General features: G+C 37.8%; 1 protein-coding gene across 2 annotated transcripts in view; it reads left to right on the plus strand.

Moving 5' to 3' along the window:
• UMAD1 (UBAP1-MVB12-associated (UMA) domain containing 1) overlaps positions 1-17784 on the plus strand; it is a 248990-nt gene that overhangs the window by 25369 nt on the left and 205837 nt on the right. The gene's annotated exons all lie outside the window — the stretch shown is intronic.

Below are 17784 nucleotides of genomic sequence, written 5' to 3' on the forward strand. Positions count from 1 at the left end.
CCATACATGTTGCAAATAGCAGAATTTCATTCTTTTGTATGGCTGAGTAATAGTCCTTTGTGTGTGTGTGTGTGTGTGTGTGTATGTATATATATATATATGTGTGTGTATATATATACTTCATGTTCTTAGTCCAGTCGTCTGTTAATGGGCACTTGGGTTGTTTCTGTGTCTTGGCTATTTAAATAGTGCTGCTATGAGCTTTGGGGTGCATGTATCTTTTTGAATTAGTGTTTTCATTTTTTTCTGTATATATAACCAGGAGTGGGATTGCTGGATCATATGATAGTTCTATTTTTAGTTTTTGGGGGAACCTCCATACTGTTTTCCATAGTGGCTACACCAATTTACATTCCCAGCAACAGTGTTGAAGTACACTTTTAAATCTAAACATGTTAAATAGTGTCTCCTAAATGTTAAGACTAGTTTATCTTCTATTATAAAATTAATACCTGCTAGTTATTAAAATTTTAGTGGGGCTTCCCTGGTGGCGCAGTGGTTGAGAGTCCGCCTGCCGATGCAGGGGACACGGGTTTGTGCCCCGGTCCGGGAGGATCCCACACGCCACGGAGCGGCTGGGCCCGTGAGTCATGGCCGCTGAGCCTGCGCGTCCGGAGCCTGTGCTCCGCAACGGGAGAGGCCACAACAGTGAGAGGCCCGCATACCACACACACACAGAAAAAGATTTTAGTGGCTTTAAAAAATATTTCTTTCAACCAAATACTATGCTCTTCCCAAGGGGAATTCTGAAAAATAACATTTCCTTCATGTCAGTGTGTCTTTCCCCCAAGGAAGAGATTTGCAGTCTTTAGATAGTTCTTCCCAGCAGTTCTCTACCAACAGGGTGGTGAGGAGGAACCAAAGCCCAGTGTCCCCTTGTGAAACGCATCCTCTTCTACTCCGGATTTCCTCCTGCCAACTTCAGCTCCTTCTCTGAGAGGATTTGCATGAACTCATAGAGTGTTTGCTTCTGGCGATGCTTCTCAGGTGTCTCCCTTTCCAGATTCTGGTTTCCTATCTCTTCTGTCTTTATCTTGGCCCAGTCATCCCAGAGTCCCTTGGCATTGGCAGATGGTCTGCGTGTCTTGAGGAGTAGAAGATGGCTCCTTGGGTTTACGGGTAATCCTGAACCTTCAGCTTAGGCCCTCTCGGCCTCTGACCCCACACATTCAGAAGGGTGGGTGGGTGGGTCTCTGCCTCTTGAGCCCTTCCCTTTAGGATCTGGTCTCTCACAGTAAGGATGCAAGGATTTTACCGCTCTGGCCCTCTTCTGTTTCTTGGCCTTAATCTCTGGGAGACCGGAAGAGAGTTTTTCTCATGGCTGAATGTTACCGTAGAATATCCCATCTTTTCCACAGTCAAATTCTGGCAGGCCTGTGTGTTTTTCTGTGTCTGCTTCCTGTGGCCTGGGACAGGGGCAGTAACTAGAGTGGTCAGAGTTATTTTCTCTCTGACCAGATCCCCTACGTCTGAGGTAAAGTAGTGGGGCATAGTCGGACCAGGGTTGGTGGTTTTTCTGGGGAGCCTCCTGACTGGGATAAAGTGGGGTGCCATGGGCACAACTGCTTCTCTGGCCCTTCTTACAGTGTCAGGAAATTGTGCCTTGCCTTCTAAGTCAGCACTGGCTCTGTCAACCCCAACTTCTGTTTCAAACGCTGCCAGCGTTGCTTCCCTTTTACCTGCTAAATTAGCCCCACTAACAGAAAAACTTCAGGGATGCCTCTAGTCTCCTGTATAATTTCTGCCTCTTCAGGAGTTTCACAATAAATTCTTTCAGAAATTTGCTTCAGCAAAGCCTGGTTTTCCAAACTCTTTTCTGTATTCTTCATTTTAGAACACCTCTGTAATCTCAACACATATGCAGAGAACTGTGCTCTTTTCTGTTGTTTCATGATTAGAAATCCACCTTATTCTCTTTGTTATCAAATAGGCATTCAAAGGCTGTGAGTCTAGTGCACTGACAGTCTGAGAGCACATACAGCTTCTACAGCTGGGCTTCGTGAACTCTCGATATGTCTTCTTCACCTCTCTGGCTCTGTGGCCTGCCACTTTGCAGTATTACAGAGACAACTTTTAACCACAACTGAAAAAACCCCTGGTGCTGCTCTCTCTAAAATCTCCTTCAATGTCTGGTAGCTTGTAACATGAAGATGTTTCACTGCCTGTCTTATAACTAGCCCAACAGGGGCCCCGTTTCCATGGTATTCTGCCTTAGCCTGTGAAGCTTCTGTTACGGACCTTTCCTTCCTAGGAAAGACTCGTTTAAGAAGTGGTCTTTAACTGAGCCTCAGAAGACAGAAATGTCCAAATTTGCTAATGCTTGAGGGAATTTCTAGCAATTAATTACTCTCATATGCTTTCATGTCCCAGCTGCTCCATCTGATATATCTAAGCTATAATGGTGCATTTTCCCAAAAGCTGACATGCTGTATTTTGAGGGAGTTTTCCTAGGGCCATCTTCGACTAAGTGGGATTGGTGTTGACTCCTGTACCGTAGTCTTGTGGTTGAGAAATCATGGTGAGGCATCACTTACCTCCCAGTCCCAGGATTGTGATTTAATTTCAGGTGCCGCTGGTAGAACACCCTCATTCAGATGATCCAAGCAAGAACAGACTCCCAAATGTTGGCTGAAGTCTTCTGGTCCTTCAGCTGCCATGTCTGCTGATGCTTGTCTCTGGTTAGCGTTATTTTTTCCCAGGTGCAAAGCTCCACTGCGCTCTACCATTTCCCATAAAAAATCCTTGTGTACCTACTGTTCTGTGATCTTAGTTACTCTCTTGAAGTTTTGATGCTGTCAGTCAGCATCATGTCTGGGTTCTCACTTCCTCTGTTCTTCTTTTTTCATCAGTAACACCATCTCCCTTTTTTCTCAGGAGCACCACAGAGACTCTACAGTGAGTTGCAGGTAGAATGCTGACTCGAGCCAGACCCCTTGGGTTTCTATCCTGGCTCTACAATTTACTGGAGTTTCCCTTGTAAGGGAGGCAAAACTTTACCTCTTGCCTCTTAGGGTCTCTGGCTGGACCTGAGAATTAAATAGACATAGGACAGATGAACAGAAGAAAAGCATAAGGATTTTTACATGTACATGGGGACCCCACAGGAGAATGAAGACCTAAAGAGGTGACCAAACCTAGGTTCTCATATACCAGGTTGAGCAAAGAGGCAGTTGTGGAAAAGTAACTAAAATATGTGGGGATACTAAAGGAAGATGAGGGTTATTTTAACAGGCTCTGATTTTGTGGAGTTCTCTTGCCCCTGACTCTCCATCTCTGGTGGTAAGAAAGTTTCTTTCTTCCTGGCATTTTCCATAGGTTTCTTTTCTTTTCTTTTTTTTTTATCTCCTGCTTTCAGGAAGAAAATGGGAGGTCAGAGTACCCTTCCTGCATCTGCTATTTTTCAAGTGCCTTTGGCTCAAAATAATTCTTATGCCAAAGTGGCATTTTGGGTTGGTATATCCGATACCCTTCATCATTTGGGGAAGTTACGAAACCTCCTGGGTGTCATTTAACTTATCTAGAAAATGAGCATGATAACAGTACCAACCCAATAGGGTTACTGAGGTGATTAAATGAGTTAATGTGTGTAATGTGCTAAGAACAACCATGTGAGTGAAGTGGTGGTGTTATCTCCACATACAGGGGAGGACTAAAAAGCTAGAGCTAGTTCCTCTAGCTTACATAGAGCAGATCTGGAGTGAGCCCAGGCATTCTGACTTCAGAGCCTGTCCTCTTAACCACTAAGCTATCCATCGTTTTTTTTTTTTTAATAAATTTATTTATTTTTTGTCTGCATTCGGTCTTTGTTGCTGCGGGTGGACTTTCTCTAGTTGCAGCGAGTGGGGACTACTCTTCATTGCGGTGCGCGGGCTTCTCATTGTGGTGGCTTCTCTTGTTGTGGAGCACGGGGCTCTAAGCGCACGGTCTTCAGTAGTTGTGGCGCGCGGGCTCAGTAGTTGTGGCTCGCGGGTTCTAGAGCACAGACTCAGTAGTCATGCGCACAGATTCAGTAGTCATGCGCACAGGCTTAGTTGCTTCGCGACCTGTGGGATCTTCCTGGGCCAGGGCTCAAACCTGTGTTCCCTGCATTGGCAGGCGGATTCTTAACCACTGTGCCACCAGGAAAGCCCTCCATCACTTAAAAAAAAAAAAGGTCATATTATCATTTTAAAATTTAAGACGTTAGTGACATTTTAAGCTCTTTTAAAAAAATCTAAATTGTGTTCATTAATTTTTAAAAGACAAAGTGCTGTGCTTTTTTGTTTATTTTTTTTTTTAATAAAAGAGGGTTGGTTGTATTATTATTCATAAAGTTTGGCTTTAATTTTGGCTGCCCCAAACTTTTCACTATTTAATATTTTAAGTATTTAAAACTATTGCATAAAACTCTAATCTCCTTAATGAAGTTGAGGTTGGAAGATGGTATGTAGTCAGCCCTCTATATCAACAGATTCTGCATCTGTGGATTCAACGAACTGCAGATTGAAAATATTGAAAGAAAAAAACCCCAGAATGTTCCACAAAAAACAAAACTTGAATTTGCTATATGCCTAGCAACTATTTACATAGCATTTACATTGTATTAGGTATGATAAGTAATCTAGAGATGACTTAAAGTATACAGGAGGATATGCATAGGTTACATGCACATATATGCCGTTTTATAAAAGGGACTTGAGCTGCTGCAGATTTTAGTATAGGGGTACTACAGAAACCTAAGGACAACTATACATTGTTTAATTAGTAAAATATCCTTCAGCAGTTAAGGCCTTAACTGAATTGACTGATAAAAGTCAGGATAAATTATTAGGAATATAGTTAATTATCTTAAAAAACATGATGGCAACCTCTTTTTTTTTAGAAACTGATTTGTTCTCAGTTGCTTTTTTTATCATATGGTTCTATATTGACATATATAGTATCTGCTTAGTCTCAGAGCATACTGTGTAAAATATTTTGAAAAGTACCAAGTAGGTCAAATGGTAGATATGAAATACTTTTATTAACATGACCCCATACTTTGACACGTGTGTTTTGGTTATTGTGTATCCACATAGCTTTCTTTGTTCTTATGTACAATAGATACATTGCAGGAAAATAAGTGTATATAAGTGTTTTTGTGTGTTTATTAACTTCTAAATGATACAACTAAGTAAAGACTTAGATTATATTTATACCAAAACTTCTTATCAATATGGATTCTATAGAATTTGTTAGATTATCATCTTACTTGGCCTTTATAATGTATTTCTAAAAAGGTTAAATTATGTTGTTAAAAGTATAAATCATTTTTCCCACCTTGAGCATACCTCTTCCCCTAGGCAAGCCTTCCTGCTTAACACAAATAAGTTTTAGATCACAGTTATTAGATGGCATTGCTGAGTTGCTGAAGTCAACACCCCATGACTTGAAATTGAGGGTCCAGGCAGAGCCTGGACACTTTTATTGATAATAGGAATATCTGGGCTGCTTGTACACATTTAGCTCACTTATGGACAGAAAGCTTTTTCCCTGTAAAGGTTTGCAAAGCTTTTAGCCTTTGTAAAATGTCGAACATGCTGAATAATAATAAGGAAAAAAAAAAAGCCTTGTAGAAAAACATCCTTTCCCTGGTAACTAGTTTCTAGTCTCATAAGAAGGTACTATTCTTTCATTCAGTAATGAAGTTGTAGTAATCCTCTAGGGTACTCGTTTTACACAAAAACAAATTGCAGTTTTCATTGGCATCACTGGGTGGCGATTTTTCTTAGTCTTACACTACTGTTTAAAACCCCAGAAAGGCTGGTACTATTTGTAATTACCAGGGTTTTCTTCTGTTATGACATGTTTAATTGTACTTTTAAGACATTATCTTTAGGTTGATTACAAATTTCCTACTGTAGTATGCAACCTCATAGTTATTTTAAATTAGGAAAAAGGGTATCTGTTGCCTAGATGTTGGCATATAACTTTCCAAAACTAAGAGAAAGGCATGAATTAGCTTATTATATTACAGCAAAAAAAAAAAAAGAAAGAAAGAAGGAAAAAAAGGAAAAATAACAGCGACAGGAAAAACCCATGGAAAATAAAATGAAAAAGAATAATTTGGATTACTGTTGTGTGTTCACTAACATTGGTGACCGGATATTGAATATAACTCTGGAGCACGCAGAATGAAATTGGACAAACACTATTATATAGATTAAAGGAATGGGGTTATAGTACAGCTGAAATTTATTGTGTTTTTCAGAATATGCATGTGCTTCTTAAAGTAGGGCCTAAGAACTTCTAGTTTCCATTAAGCTAATTATTTTGTAAAACTGATTGACTTTAGAATCAGAATTTAGTAATTCACTGTGGCTTGGATTTCATCTTTTAAGTATTGATATTGAAATATGTACTTTAGTCTCACCTTCTGTTTTCCAGTTTAAATGATAAATGAGATTTTGGGCAATAGTCGGTTATTTTTAAGATTGTCTCCTACTGAATTCCTCATCGTGGGTATCAGTCAAACCATGTATACACACTAAAGTTAAACTATCACATTTTTAAATGGAACTTTTTAGATAATCTCTTCATCTCTGTACTCTTTCCTTTATTTAAAAGTGGAAATCTAGCTGTGTATAATAAAAATTTACATAAGGGACAGTAAGTCACTTTGATTCTGTCTAGGACTGAAGGCTTTAATTAAAACAACAATGACAAAAAGTAAACAGATTTTCACCATGTGCTTTCTATTTTTACTCCCCATTCTTACAACAGAAGTATAATGAATCTTTAAAAAAATGGTGTTTATGGATTAAAAAAGCAACTGACCCTATTAATAACTCTTTACCCCCATGTATTGTGATATCCAGAAAAACTCAAATCGCAGTGAATTTACTTGGCAATCTTTGTGTTTTTACCCTTGACCTTTCAGTTCTAAAGGAGGTGTGCCAGGATTTTTCAACTAACTTCATCATGCAGCTGTTTATTTTCCCAATAAGAAATGTGAAGTCATGTGTCTAATGGGTAGAATTGACAGAATTTTCACATTCGTTGATTCCTAATTCTGGTTCACCTGTTAATCTAGCAGCATTCAGAGGTGAAACCATTAAGGCCTGGCTGTTCTGTGTGGGGTGTACCACCCTGCCTTGTCTCTTTAAGGGTGCAGGGTGAGAGGGAGCTGCATGGGGCAGGGGAGAGGTGTCCACTGTGCTGAGAAGCAGAACTGAGCCCTCTGTTGCACACAATTAGTTGTGAGGAAGTCACTCATGCTTTATTGGGGCTCAGTGGACTCAGCCGACGCAAATGTAAATTAGGGATCTGTCTCTCTAACTCAGAGGATCTAACCTTCTTGTGATTTAGGGGGCACTTTGAAAATATGCTGGTGCTGGGGCCTCATCCCTACATTCTGATTAGACAGGCCTGGGGTTTGGCCCAGACACTGGTATTTTTTTTCCAGAGTTCCCCAGATAGTTCTTGTGTACATGCAGGGCTGAGAACCACTGCAGTTCACGCTCTATAATTTAGTAATTGTATACCATCAAATAATGTGTTAAGACACTTTGAAAAAGACCTCACAAAAATACAAAGTTACCGTTTCTCTTCCACTGCAGTTGAGCCATAAACAAATAAAAAAGCAAATAAAACCACAAAATTTCTAGGTTGAACATACTTCCTTTCAAACATTAAATAAAGAGCAGAAACCTTCGGAATTCTAAGGAATGAAATCTTGTTTCGTAAAGTAATATATTTGGAAACTTAAAAAAATCTTTGTAATCAGTGAAGCAGTTGAGAAGCATTTTGTTAATTATATAAATATGAATTCTGAGTGGCTTATGACTCTTTTTGTCTTTAGCCATAAGGCATCTAGAGTGACTTGAGGTAAAATTATTTGACAGATTAATACCTGTAAACTCTTCAGAGCAATTCTGAGGTACGTTTTCTTTGAACTAAGACCATCAGGCAGTCAGATTTTTAGTACACCTCTTTGGCAGTAGTTGACTGGTTTACTGTGGTACTGTTTCCTAGAAGGCACCTCTTCAGTAAAATACCAGTAGGGAAAAATTTTAAGTGTGCACACCATATTCCATAAATGGGTTTCCTATAGTATTTACTCAGAGGCTTTCGTAATGTCATATCTTCCACATCTGAGGCTATTTAGCTGAAAAATTGTGATGAATAGCTTTTATATTTTGACTTACAGTCTCTTCTTATTTCATTCTGTTGAGGAAATAAATAATGAGGATGAGACTCTAAGTAGAATGTACAGTAGGAGCTTTGCAATTTCTACTAGTATTTCAGATAGAATTGGAAGACCTAAATATTGTCTTCCTACTAATCTTAATCATACTACAATATTCTTTTATATATAAGTGGTTGTCTTATTCGGTATCTATTTTTTTTTCCCCATTGAATGCAACCAAAACATATTATGAAGGGAAGAGTTCTTATTTAGGTCACACAGTAATCTTTCCAAATGTGGATTTCTGAAAATGTGTCTTCTTCTTTCATTATATCATGATAGAATTATGGTGTTACCTCATAATAGCAAACTAATCCTTTAGTAAACTAATCCAGAAGTAAAACATCTTAAACTAGTGTAAGATGGTCTTATTGTGGTAATCATCAACATTCTTGAGCACTTTCTCTGTCTCGGGCACTCTGCTCCTTGTATAAATGCTGCAGAATTCTGGGCCTGGCCCATACCTAGTAAAGCAGAATCTTTGAAACTATAGCCTAAGAATCAGCATTTTTTAAAAAAGCAATGCAGGTGATTTTTATGCATGCTGATATTTGAGAATTGTTGGAATAATTCTCTTATAAGGTGTGGTAGGGGAACAAAGCATTTTCAGGCAGTGGGACAGACTGTGTAAAGTATGTAGATTCAGAGGAATCTGGGACATATTCAGGGGCAGTAAAAAGTTCTTCAGGAGAGAGAGGATATGTCAGGGCCACTGATGAGGAACGAGTCTAGAACGGTGATTTTCAGTGGGCCTGTGTGCCATTCTGAGATATTAGAATTTTATCCTATTGGCAGTAATGACCTATCAGATATCTGACCATTTCAAAACAGTGAAGTAGTGTTTTGGTTTTTATTTTATTGGAAATTTATTAATTGAAAAAAATGGAGATAATTTAACAGTTTCATCCAGTTGAGAATTATTTGTTAATGAAAACAGTGATCATCTCCTGAATGTATCACTGAAAAGGTGTGCCTGTATATTCATACTTGATGGACAGGATATGACAGAAACAACACACAGTTGAACTGTATGGGGCCATCGTGCTGCAAGTCATTTTGTCAGACACCTCAAGTTTCACCTTTTCTACCTTTTAGTTTCAACATGATATAGGGACAGAAACTCCTAGTTGTCCTTCAATATCTGTTTATCTTTCTTTCTTAGTTAATAGCATTTTTATCTTGCCATGTGGCCATTTCGCAGTTAGACGTGGAATTTTGATGAAGTTTCTGGCCAGTGTGATATAAGAAGAAACGTTGTATTGCAGGTTTTAGGGAACCTTTTAAAAACACAGCTGGTATGTACCTTCCATCTCTCCACTGCCGCTAACTTTGCTCACCCTGGAGTGTGGACGTGATGATTTGGTAGAGGACTAGCCACCATCTTGGACCATGAGGACTAGACTGCATTGTGAGGGTAACTGAAGAATAAGCTGGGAAGAGCCTGGGTCCTTAAAGACTGTGGAGTTGCCACAACAGCCCTGTGATGTGATAACTCCCTTATGTGAGACAGGAGCAAACTTCTGCTCTGTGGGAGCCACTGCTCTACTGATATTTTGTCATTTGCGGATGAACCAAACCCTAACTAATGTACGTGCTGAACTGGAAATCATAATATTTGGATTCTAAGTTCCATCATTTTCTTGCTGTGATCAAGCAGGCTACTTACCATTTCAGCCTCATTTTCCTTACATATAAAAAGTTAATAGCATTATGGATTCCTCATTACATTTTAAAGAAGAAGAATGAGAGGGAACTTTACACAGACTTCTTCATAGACAGAAGTGAGTACTAAGAAGTTTTAATTCACTTGCTAATTCTGATCAGCTCAGTGAAATGCCTGGGCGAATGATTCTGAGCCAGCCTCTAGGTTTAGCTGGAGAGAATGTTGTGATCCTTAATATATGTTGTGGGCAAGGGAACGGTAAGTTCCCTACAAGTGCCTAGGTCTTTCCTCCACTCCCACTGGAAGGCCACTGCGTGCTTCTGCAATGAGTGCACCACAAAGTTCATTCATATCCACTAAAAGCTGAAATGTCTGAAGTGTGCATTAACTAGTGGAACGTTATTAAAGAATTGAGAATTGCTGCTACACTCTAGTTATCAGTTAAGTTAGAAACTGATTCATTCCCTACAATTGGTATTTCCATCAAAAATGGCATATACGTTTATGGCTATACATGTGTGTGTATGTATGTGTGTGTGTGATATTTTTAATGAAATGTATTAAGTATACTGTACTGAAGCCTTACGTCATAGTATTAATGACTTAAAGCTGTCATTGTTCTGAGATTTTTCAGTATTCTAAGTCAAATAGCTCAGCTCTAAACTTAGGGAATGACTTATTTTTATTTCTGGCATCTATTATTTCCTGATGCACAAGCTGAAAATATGCTTGGCAGCACCAAAGGAAAACTGTAACCCTTAAAATAGTTTGTTGATGGGTTGCTTACTTAAAGGAATTGATAACTGTGAAAACCAGTGATCGTCCCAATTGCTATCACTATGTTAAGGGGTTCTTAGCCATGATGAGTTTGAGAGCCTGAGTGGAGTGATCTGTAAGCCTCCCGAAATTATAGACAAAATATTGTATTTGCATTTTTGGGTGAGAAGGGTCTCTGAATTTCATCAGATTCTCAAAGATCTGTGACGCTAAAAAGGTTAAATAACCACTTTTCTAGATGTTGCTATGTATACTGATGTTTACTAGCCACTTGGGCTATGGGATTGTAGGGTATTTTTAACTTAATGCCAGAGATAGCATAGTCATTGTCAGAGGCAGGTTACACACCATTGGCCACTTTTACTAGTTTGGCTTCAGAAAATAGGATGACTTCTGAGCAGCTAAATAAAAATTAGGGAATAATTACCACTAGGTAAGATACACAGCAGATGAGTGATGTCTGTAAGGAGGTTACAATCTACATCACAAGAGATACAAAAATAGAAGTGAAGTAACAGTACAAAACAATAACATCAAACACTTAAGATATTTGATAGAATGACTTGTACCGTGATGGTCCCAGACAGTTCATTAGTTTGACATTGTCAAACTAATGTCTTAACGGTATCAAGCTGGTGTGAGTATACTTGCATACTTTTCCAGTGATGCATTCAGGACATGGTGCTGCAGTTAGTTTTTTCATTTAAAAAACTGAAAAATAGGCAGATGATAATGGATATGTATAGATCCCAGACTGTGTTTGGGGCACCTTTTTACTTGTTATATTAAACATGTGATCAGTAATTAGTAATGATGGTTTGCTCTTGGTTTGCCTCTGCATGGACCTGTCAGTGTTCTAACCAGGATATTTTGCTGCTCCCAGGCCCAGGGCCCAGTGTGTCCTTTGTGCAGAGCGTCCGGCCTGCTTCATTTTGTCCACACCCTCCGGCAGTCAGATCCCACATGAAATTTTGTCTTTCGCTGTCTACAGTTTCTATATAGCTCTGTCTTTGATCTCATAGTGTACATTTTCTCCTATTATTTATTTGCTGCTTAATTACATAGTACATTGTAGCAGCTGCTAGATTATCGTTTCATAATGTTATTTAAACTTTTTTTAAAATGTTTTGCCACTTGGATGGTAACCTTACAGATCACTCGTCTGCTGTGTATCTTACATAATAACCAGCACAAGGACTTCCATAAAGTATATCCTCCATCCACTGATTGTTAAAAGGTTTTGGAATGACTTCTAAATCATTTACTACTTGGTTAGAAAACTTGGTAATGTCTCCTGTAAGGTGTTTTTCCAGTGAAATATATCTGTGTTTAACTTATGTCACCCATCACCTGGACAAATTACACAAATTTTAGTTATTGTATTAATGCAAAGTGAATTAAGCATTAGGAGCAGATTTGCCTACCCCAAATCCATTCCCCCTCCTTCCACACTTCAAAGTATTCACCTTCTGCTGCATGATCACATGATTCAAGAGATGCTGGCTTTCCTCCTAGCCGTGGGAGGGCAGTTCTGATTTGTCTCAACCAGTCAGGGTGGCCCAGTCCACCTTGCCAGCAGTTGGTTTCAGAATGGGCACCTGTGACAATTCTGACTAACGGACATGAAGGGCTCATAGGCAGATACTGCAGAGACAGCCACCCCTTCCCTGGTAGCTGTTTTATCTGGATGAAATGCCTGATGAGGTTACATCCATTGTTGCTATCTTTGCTGAGGGGAGGTAACCTAAGACAGAGGGAACATGTTGAAGATGGCAGAATAAAATGAGGAAGCAGCGTGGTCCATGATGACACTGCTGAACTGATAGATTTACTAGCCTGGGAACTGTTGACCTCTGGGCTTCTTGTTAGGTGAGATAATAAGTTCCTTGGTTAAAGTTTAAGCCACTTTTAGATAGACTTCTGTTACTTGCAGCTGAAAATGTCTGGACTGATGTTTGACAAGGGTGCTTGTAATGCTACATCCTCCTGGATATCTTTTTTGGTAGGGCCCCTCTTAGTGTTTATTGTCCAGACTTCATTATATATATATATATCTCAATCAGGTTCTTCAGTTGATGTATATATAGGCAAAGTTTATATTTATGTCTTACAAAACTCACTGTTTTTAACAAAACAGTGTGTGAAAATAATCTTGAGCAACATTTCAAATGAAATGACTAGATTGCCAGAGTCATATGTAAACATTTCGAAAGGCCCGCCTAGTGGCAGCAGAAGGATGTGCATCTTGGATATTGCTGGTGCCAAGGGAGGCCAGGCTTCCGCTACAAAGCAACTGGTGAACAACTGTAATAATTGTTTGGTGATCAGGAAAGGAGTTTAACATAGTAACATCATTATTTGCTGCTTATATCAATACATAGGCATTTTATTGTGTTTTAGTTATACTTTAAGAAATTGGTTGGTAGGTTTAGATTGATGTATCACACGTTGTAATTTGTCCTATCTGAAGTAATGAGGAATAGGCTCCCTGGCACATTTTCCTACATATCCAGTTTTCAGGAATGGGTTACGGACATTACGTAGGCAGTTCCTTTCTAATATGAACCAGGTATCTTATTGTCAGCAGTCCTTCTAATGAGAATATGGTCTTAAACTTATTGTAATATTGACTTATAGAAACTCACCTATATGACTCATATATCTTCATGTGTTACAGATTTAGAAATGTACCATTTTCAAAAATGCTGGAGGCAATAAGTGAAACCATAATCCTTTTTTTAAACATGGAAAATTGGGAGAAAAATTAAAATGTCTCTTTCCTTTTATCATCCCAAATAGTTCTAAAGTCATTTTTTAAAGTTTAAAACCAATACCTATTATATTTTTACTTGAATTGCACATTAATTATACTCAATACATCAGTTTTTAAACCAGAGTTTTTAAAGGCAATGATAAAAATTTCATTCATCTTATTTTTAAATGTTTACATTTTAAAATTATAAATTGCACTACGATTTATAATTTACAACATTCTGCTATTAAAGTGTGGGAGTGAGGCAGCATATAATTTTTAGGGCTGGAAGGAGATCTTAGGGATAATTTTAAATAGCCTCATATGTAAATATTTATAATTGAAAGTTGTATATTCAGAATACCTTGAAGTATGTATATTCTTTTGCTTAAGGAAAGAAAGGAAGGTAAATAGAGTATAGAATCTGCCTTATATAAAATACCAAATTATGATATGAACCAATTATGGTAAAAGCATTCCCTTCACAGTGAGATATAAATGCCTTTCTAGCCTGTGGGCATCTTTTTATTACTAAAGTTGGGTTAAATTTACCACCATAAAAATTCAATTATGATTTCTACCTGTTATGAAAATATGCTAATGCATCCAAATATATTTTAGTATTCTCAGTTCAGATATACTAAAACGTTTTCCATTCCCTAAAGGAGTGCAGCTCCTTTTAGGTCTCCAAGGTTACAGGACCTTGAAGCATGTGGGAGCTCAGCGTGGTACAAACCTGTATTTCTCAAGTTGTGTTCCTCGTGAACCTTCCTGGAACTGGGCAGAGGTCTTACACCGCCAAAACTGGATAATGGTGGCCTTTTCACAGTTATTCAGAAAAAAGAAGCTGATGGAATTTTAGGTTTTTCATTCTGAAATGTTTCTTAAATTGGGGAAAGAGCCAACATTAAATTTAAAAGCAGGTATTAGGCAGAAAACTTGTATGAATAAGGAGCAAAGGGGTTATTTAAGGAATAACTCGCCAACATAACTCAACAATCATATTTACTTCTATCTATAGCTGTTTTGTTCTTTGAACATCTGTAGTCATAGTCATGGTTTTATATTCTTTTTTATAGCCTAAAATAAAATAAATTGAACATTAATGGCAATTTAAACTTAGAATAACTAAGCATAAAATATTGTTTAAAATTATAGTTTGTGTGGTAGAATTTGAAATACCAGTGTTTCATCATGTTCTGCAAAGAGCATTTTGACTACCAGCACTTCATGACCTTCACTGTGAGAAGAGATTACATTTTGAAGGAGAACATAACTCTGATGCTGATTTTCTTTCTCAGCTTATGCAGTTCAAATCGCTTTACTAGGGCACAGATTCTTCATGTGGTGAATGAGAGAGTCAATTAGATTTTTATCTCTAAAGTTTTGGTTTGTTTTTAATAGCTTAACATTTTAGTGATACCTTTTGGGTTCTATGTATTTAAGGAGACTGACACATCCCTCAATTTATTCTAATCTCTGTTGGAATAAATTGATAGTACTGAAGTGCTTTCTGATACATTGAGTTATTTTTCAGGAGGGCAAGAAATTGGTCCACCAGCTGCCAACCAAAAGTCAGTCTGAAGATTTTTTTTAGTTGAAATTTTATGTGGCTAATAGCCCCAATTTAGCCCTGAGTAATCTTTTATTAAAATAGTCCTGAAAACAGAAGGAAAAATTTATAACCATACGAAAATGTAAGGGTGACAGACAGCTTAATGCCAGAATCTGGGATGCAGTGAGACTGAGAAAAAACTAGCTAATCTTCTGCACATGGTACAGTATGTTGAGACCTACATCTTAAGAACATAGAACTTGGCAGTTATCCCACTCTATCCCTAGGATTCTGTTCTGTGAAGGAAGCCGAGGACTTTGTTCCTTATTTCTGCACTTCCCTCACACATATCACTATCTTTCTTCATTCCGGCAAACAGCTGGTCAGCAAGCAGAGGCGGCCCTGTGGTGATGGAGGGCAACTGGGGGGTATAGTTTCCACTAGTAAAACAATGTAGGCAGGAATCGAGATGAAATTGGTGCTGGTAGAAGTGATGTTGAAAATCTTATTTTTTATAAGGACCAAGAGGTAGCAATAGGAGGAAAAATACATTCCAAGAGAGAAGAGTTACACTGGGTGAAAGCCTAGGAAAAACATGCAAATCTATTGAGTGCTGTGTGCACCAGCCTGCCTCCAGCTGGTGGGAATTTATATTTGCACAATCTTTCTGGAAGACAGATGGGCAATATGTATCAGAAGCTTTAAAGAAGTAGATCCCCTTTGCCTTAGAAATTCCACTTTTAGTAATTTATCATCAAAATGTAAACAAATGCAGTTTATAAGGTGGCATGTTTAGCATAAACCTTTTTGTTATATATATATTTTATATGCTTAAAAAACCTTTGAAAGGAAAATCATTTATTTACCTATGGACCTTATGATTACAGGTGATTTAATTTTTTCTTCCTTTTGACTACTTATATTTGCCTAATTTGATTACTTACATTTATTGCAATTAATATATATTACTTGTATAACCCCAAAGTCAAAAAAGAGCCTCAAAGATGTATGTCCCTGAATTCTTGATTGTCTCATGAAAACAAGTTCTCTGAAAAGCAGAAGTGCATTTTACTCTTACTACTGAAATTTCATTGTGCTTCTTGTTTCCAATTCACCAAACACTGATCAAGTAAATATAAATACTGTTAGTTTCTCCTAAAATATTTATATTAATAATTATAAATATTATTTTAGTAGATTTAAGGCCAGAGTATAGTATCATCTTCAACTTTTCATTCATTTTGCAGTAACTTAATACTTTATAGCATTTCTTAGAGGAAAAAATGTATTGGGAAAAGGCGTTCACCAACTTATTTCAGTTTCTCTCTCCTGTTTTCCTGGATGTTGATAATTATTTTATTCCCTAAATACCTTTATGAAACCAGAATTTCCAGTGTATCAGGAGGCATCCTTTAAACATTAAGGTCAATTTTAAGATGAAATTTCACTGTATTTTAAAAATCACTTATGGAAACCATGTAATTTTTAGTGGATTGCACAAACTTGTACCCTGTTTAATTTTGTATAGTCTATTCCTTGGCAAATTTTTTTACATTGAAGTATAGTTGATTTACAATGCTGTGTAATTTCTGCTGTACAGCAAAGTGATTCAGTTATACACATATATATTCCTTTTTAAAATATTCTTTTCCGTTATGGTTTATCACAGGATACTGAATATAGTTCCCTGTGCTATACAGTAGGACCTTGTTGTTTATCCATTCTATAAGTAATATTTTGCATCTACTAACCCCAAACTCCTACTCCATCCCTCCCCCAGCCCCCTTCCCCCTGGCAACACGAGTCTGTTCTCTTATGTCCATGAGTCTGTTTCTGTTTCGTAGATAGGTTCATTTGTATCATATTTTAAATTCCACATATGTGATATCATATGATGTTTGCTTTCTCTGTCTGGCTTACTTCACTTATGATAATCTCTAGTTGCATCCATCTTACTGCAAATGACATTATTTCATTCCTTTTTATGGCTGAGTAATAAGCCATTGTATATAAGTATCACAGCTTTTTTTGTTTTTTAACATCTATATTGGAGTATAATTGCTTTAAAATGGTGTGTTAGTTTCTGCTTTATAACAAAGTGAATCACTTATACATATACATATATCCCCATATCTCTTCCCTCTTGTGTCTCCCTCCCTCCCACCCTCCCTATCCCACACCTCTAGGTGGCCACAAAGTACCGAATTTATCTCCCTGTGCTATGTGGCTGCTTCCCACTAGCTATCTATTTTACATTTGATAGTGTATATATGTCCATGCCACTTTCTCACTTTGTCCCAGCTCACCCTTCCCCTTCCCCGTATCCTCACGGCCATTCTCTAGTAGGTCTGCGTCTTTATTCCTGTCTTGCCCCTAGGTTCTTCATGAGTTTTTTTTTTTTTTTTAGATTCCATATATATGTGTTAGCACACAGTATTTGTTTTTCTCTTTCTGACTTACTTCACTCTGTATGACACTCTCTAGGTCCTTCCACCTCACTACAAATAACTCAGTTTCATTCCTTTTTATTGCTGAGTAATATTCCATTGTATATATGTGCCACATCTTCTTTATCCATTCATCTGTTGATGGACACTTAGGTTGCTTCCATGTCCTGGCTATTGTAAATGGAGCTGCAATGAAAATTTTGGTACATGACTCTTTTTGAATTATGATTTTCTCAGGGTATATGCCTAGTAGTGAGATTGCTGGGTCGTATGGTAGTTCTATTTTTAGTTTTCAAAGGAACCTCCATACCATTCTCCATAGTGGCTGTATCAATTTACATTCCCACCAACAGTACAAGAGGGGTCCCTTTTCTCCACACCCTC

This window comes from Globicephala melas, chromosome 9, assembly GCF_963455315.2.
Source record: "Globicephala melas chromosome 9, mGloMel1.2, whole genome shotgun sequence".
Taxonomy (NCBI): domain Eukaryota; kingdom Metazoa; phylum Chordata; class Mammalia; order Artiodactyla; family Delphinidae; genus Globicephala; species Globicephala melas.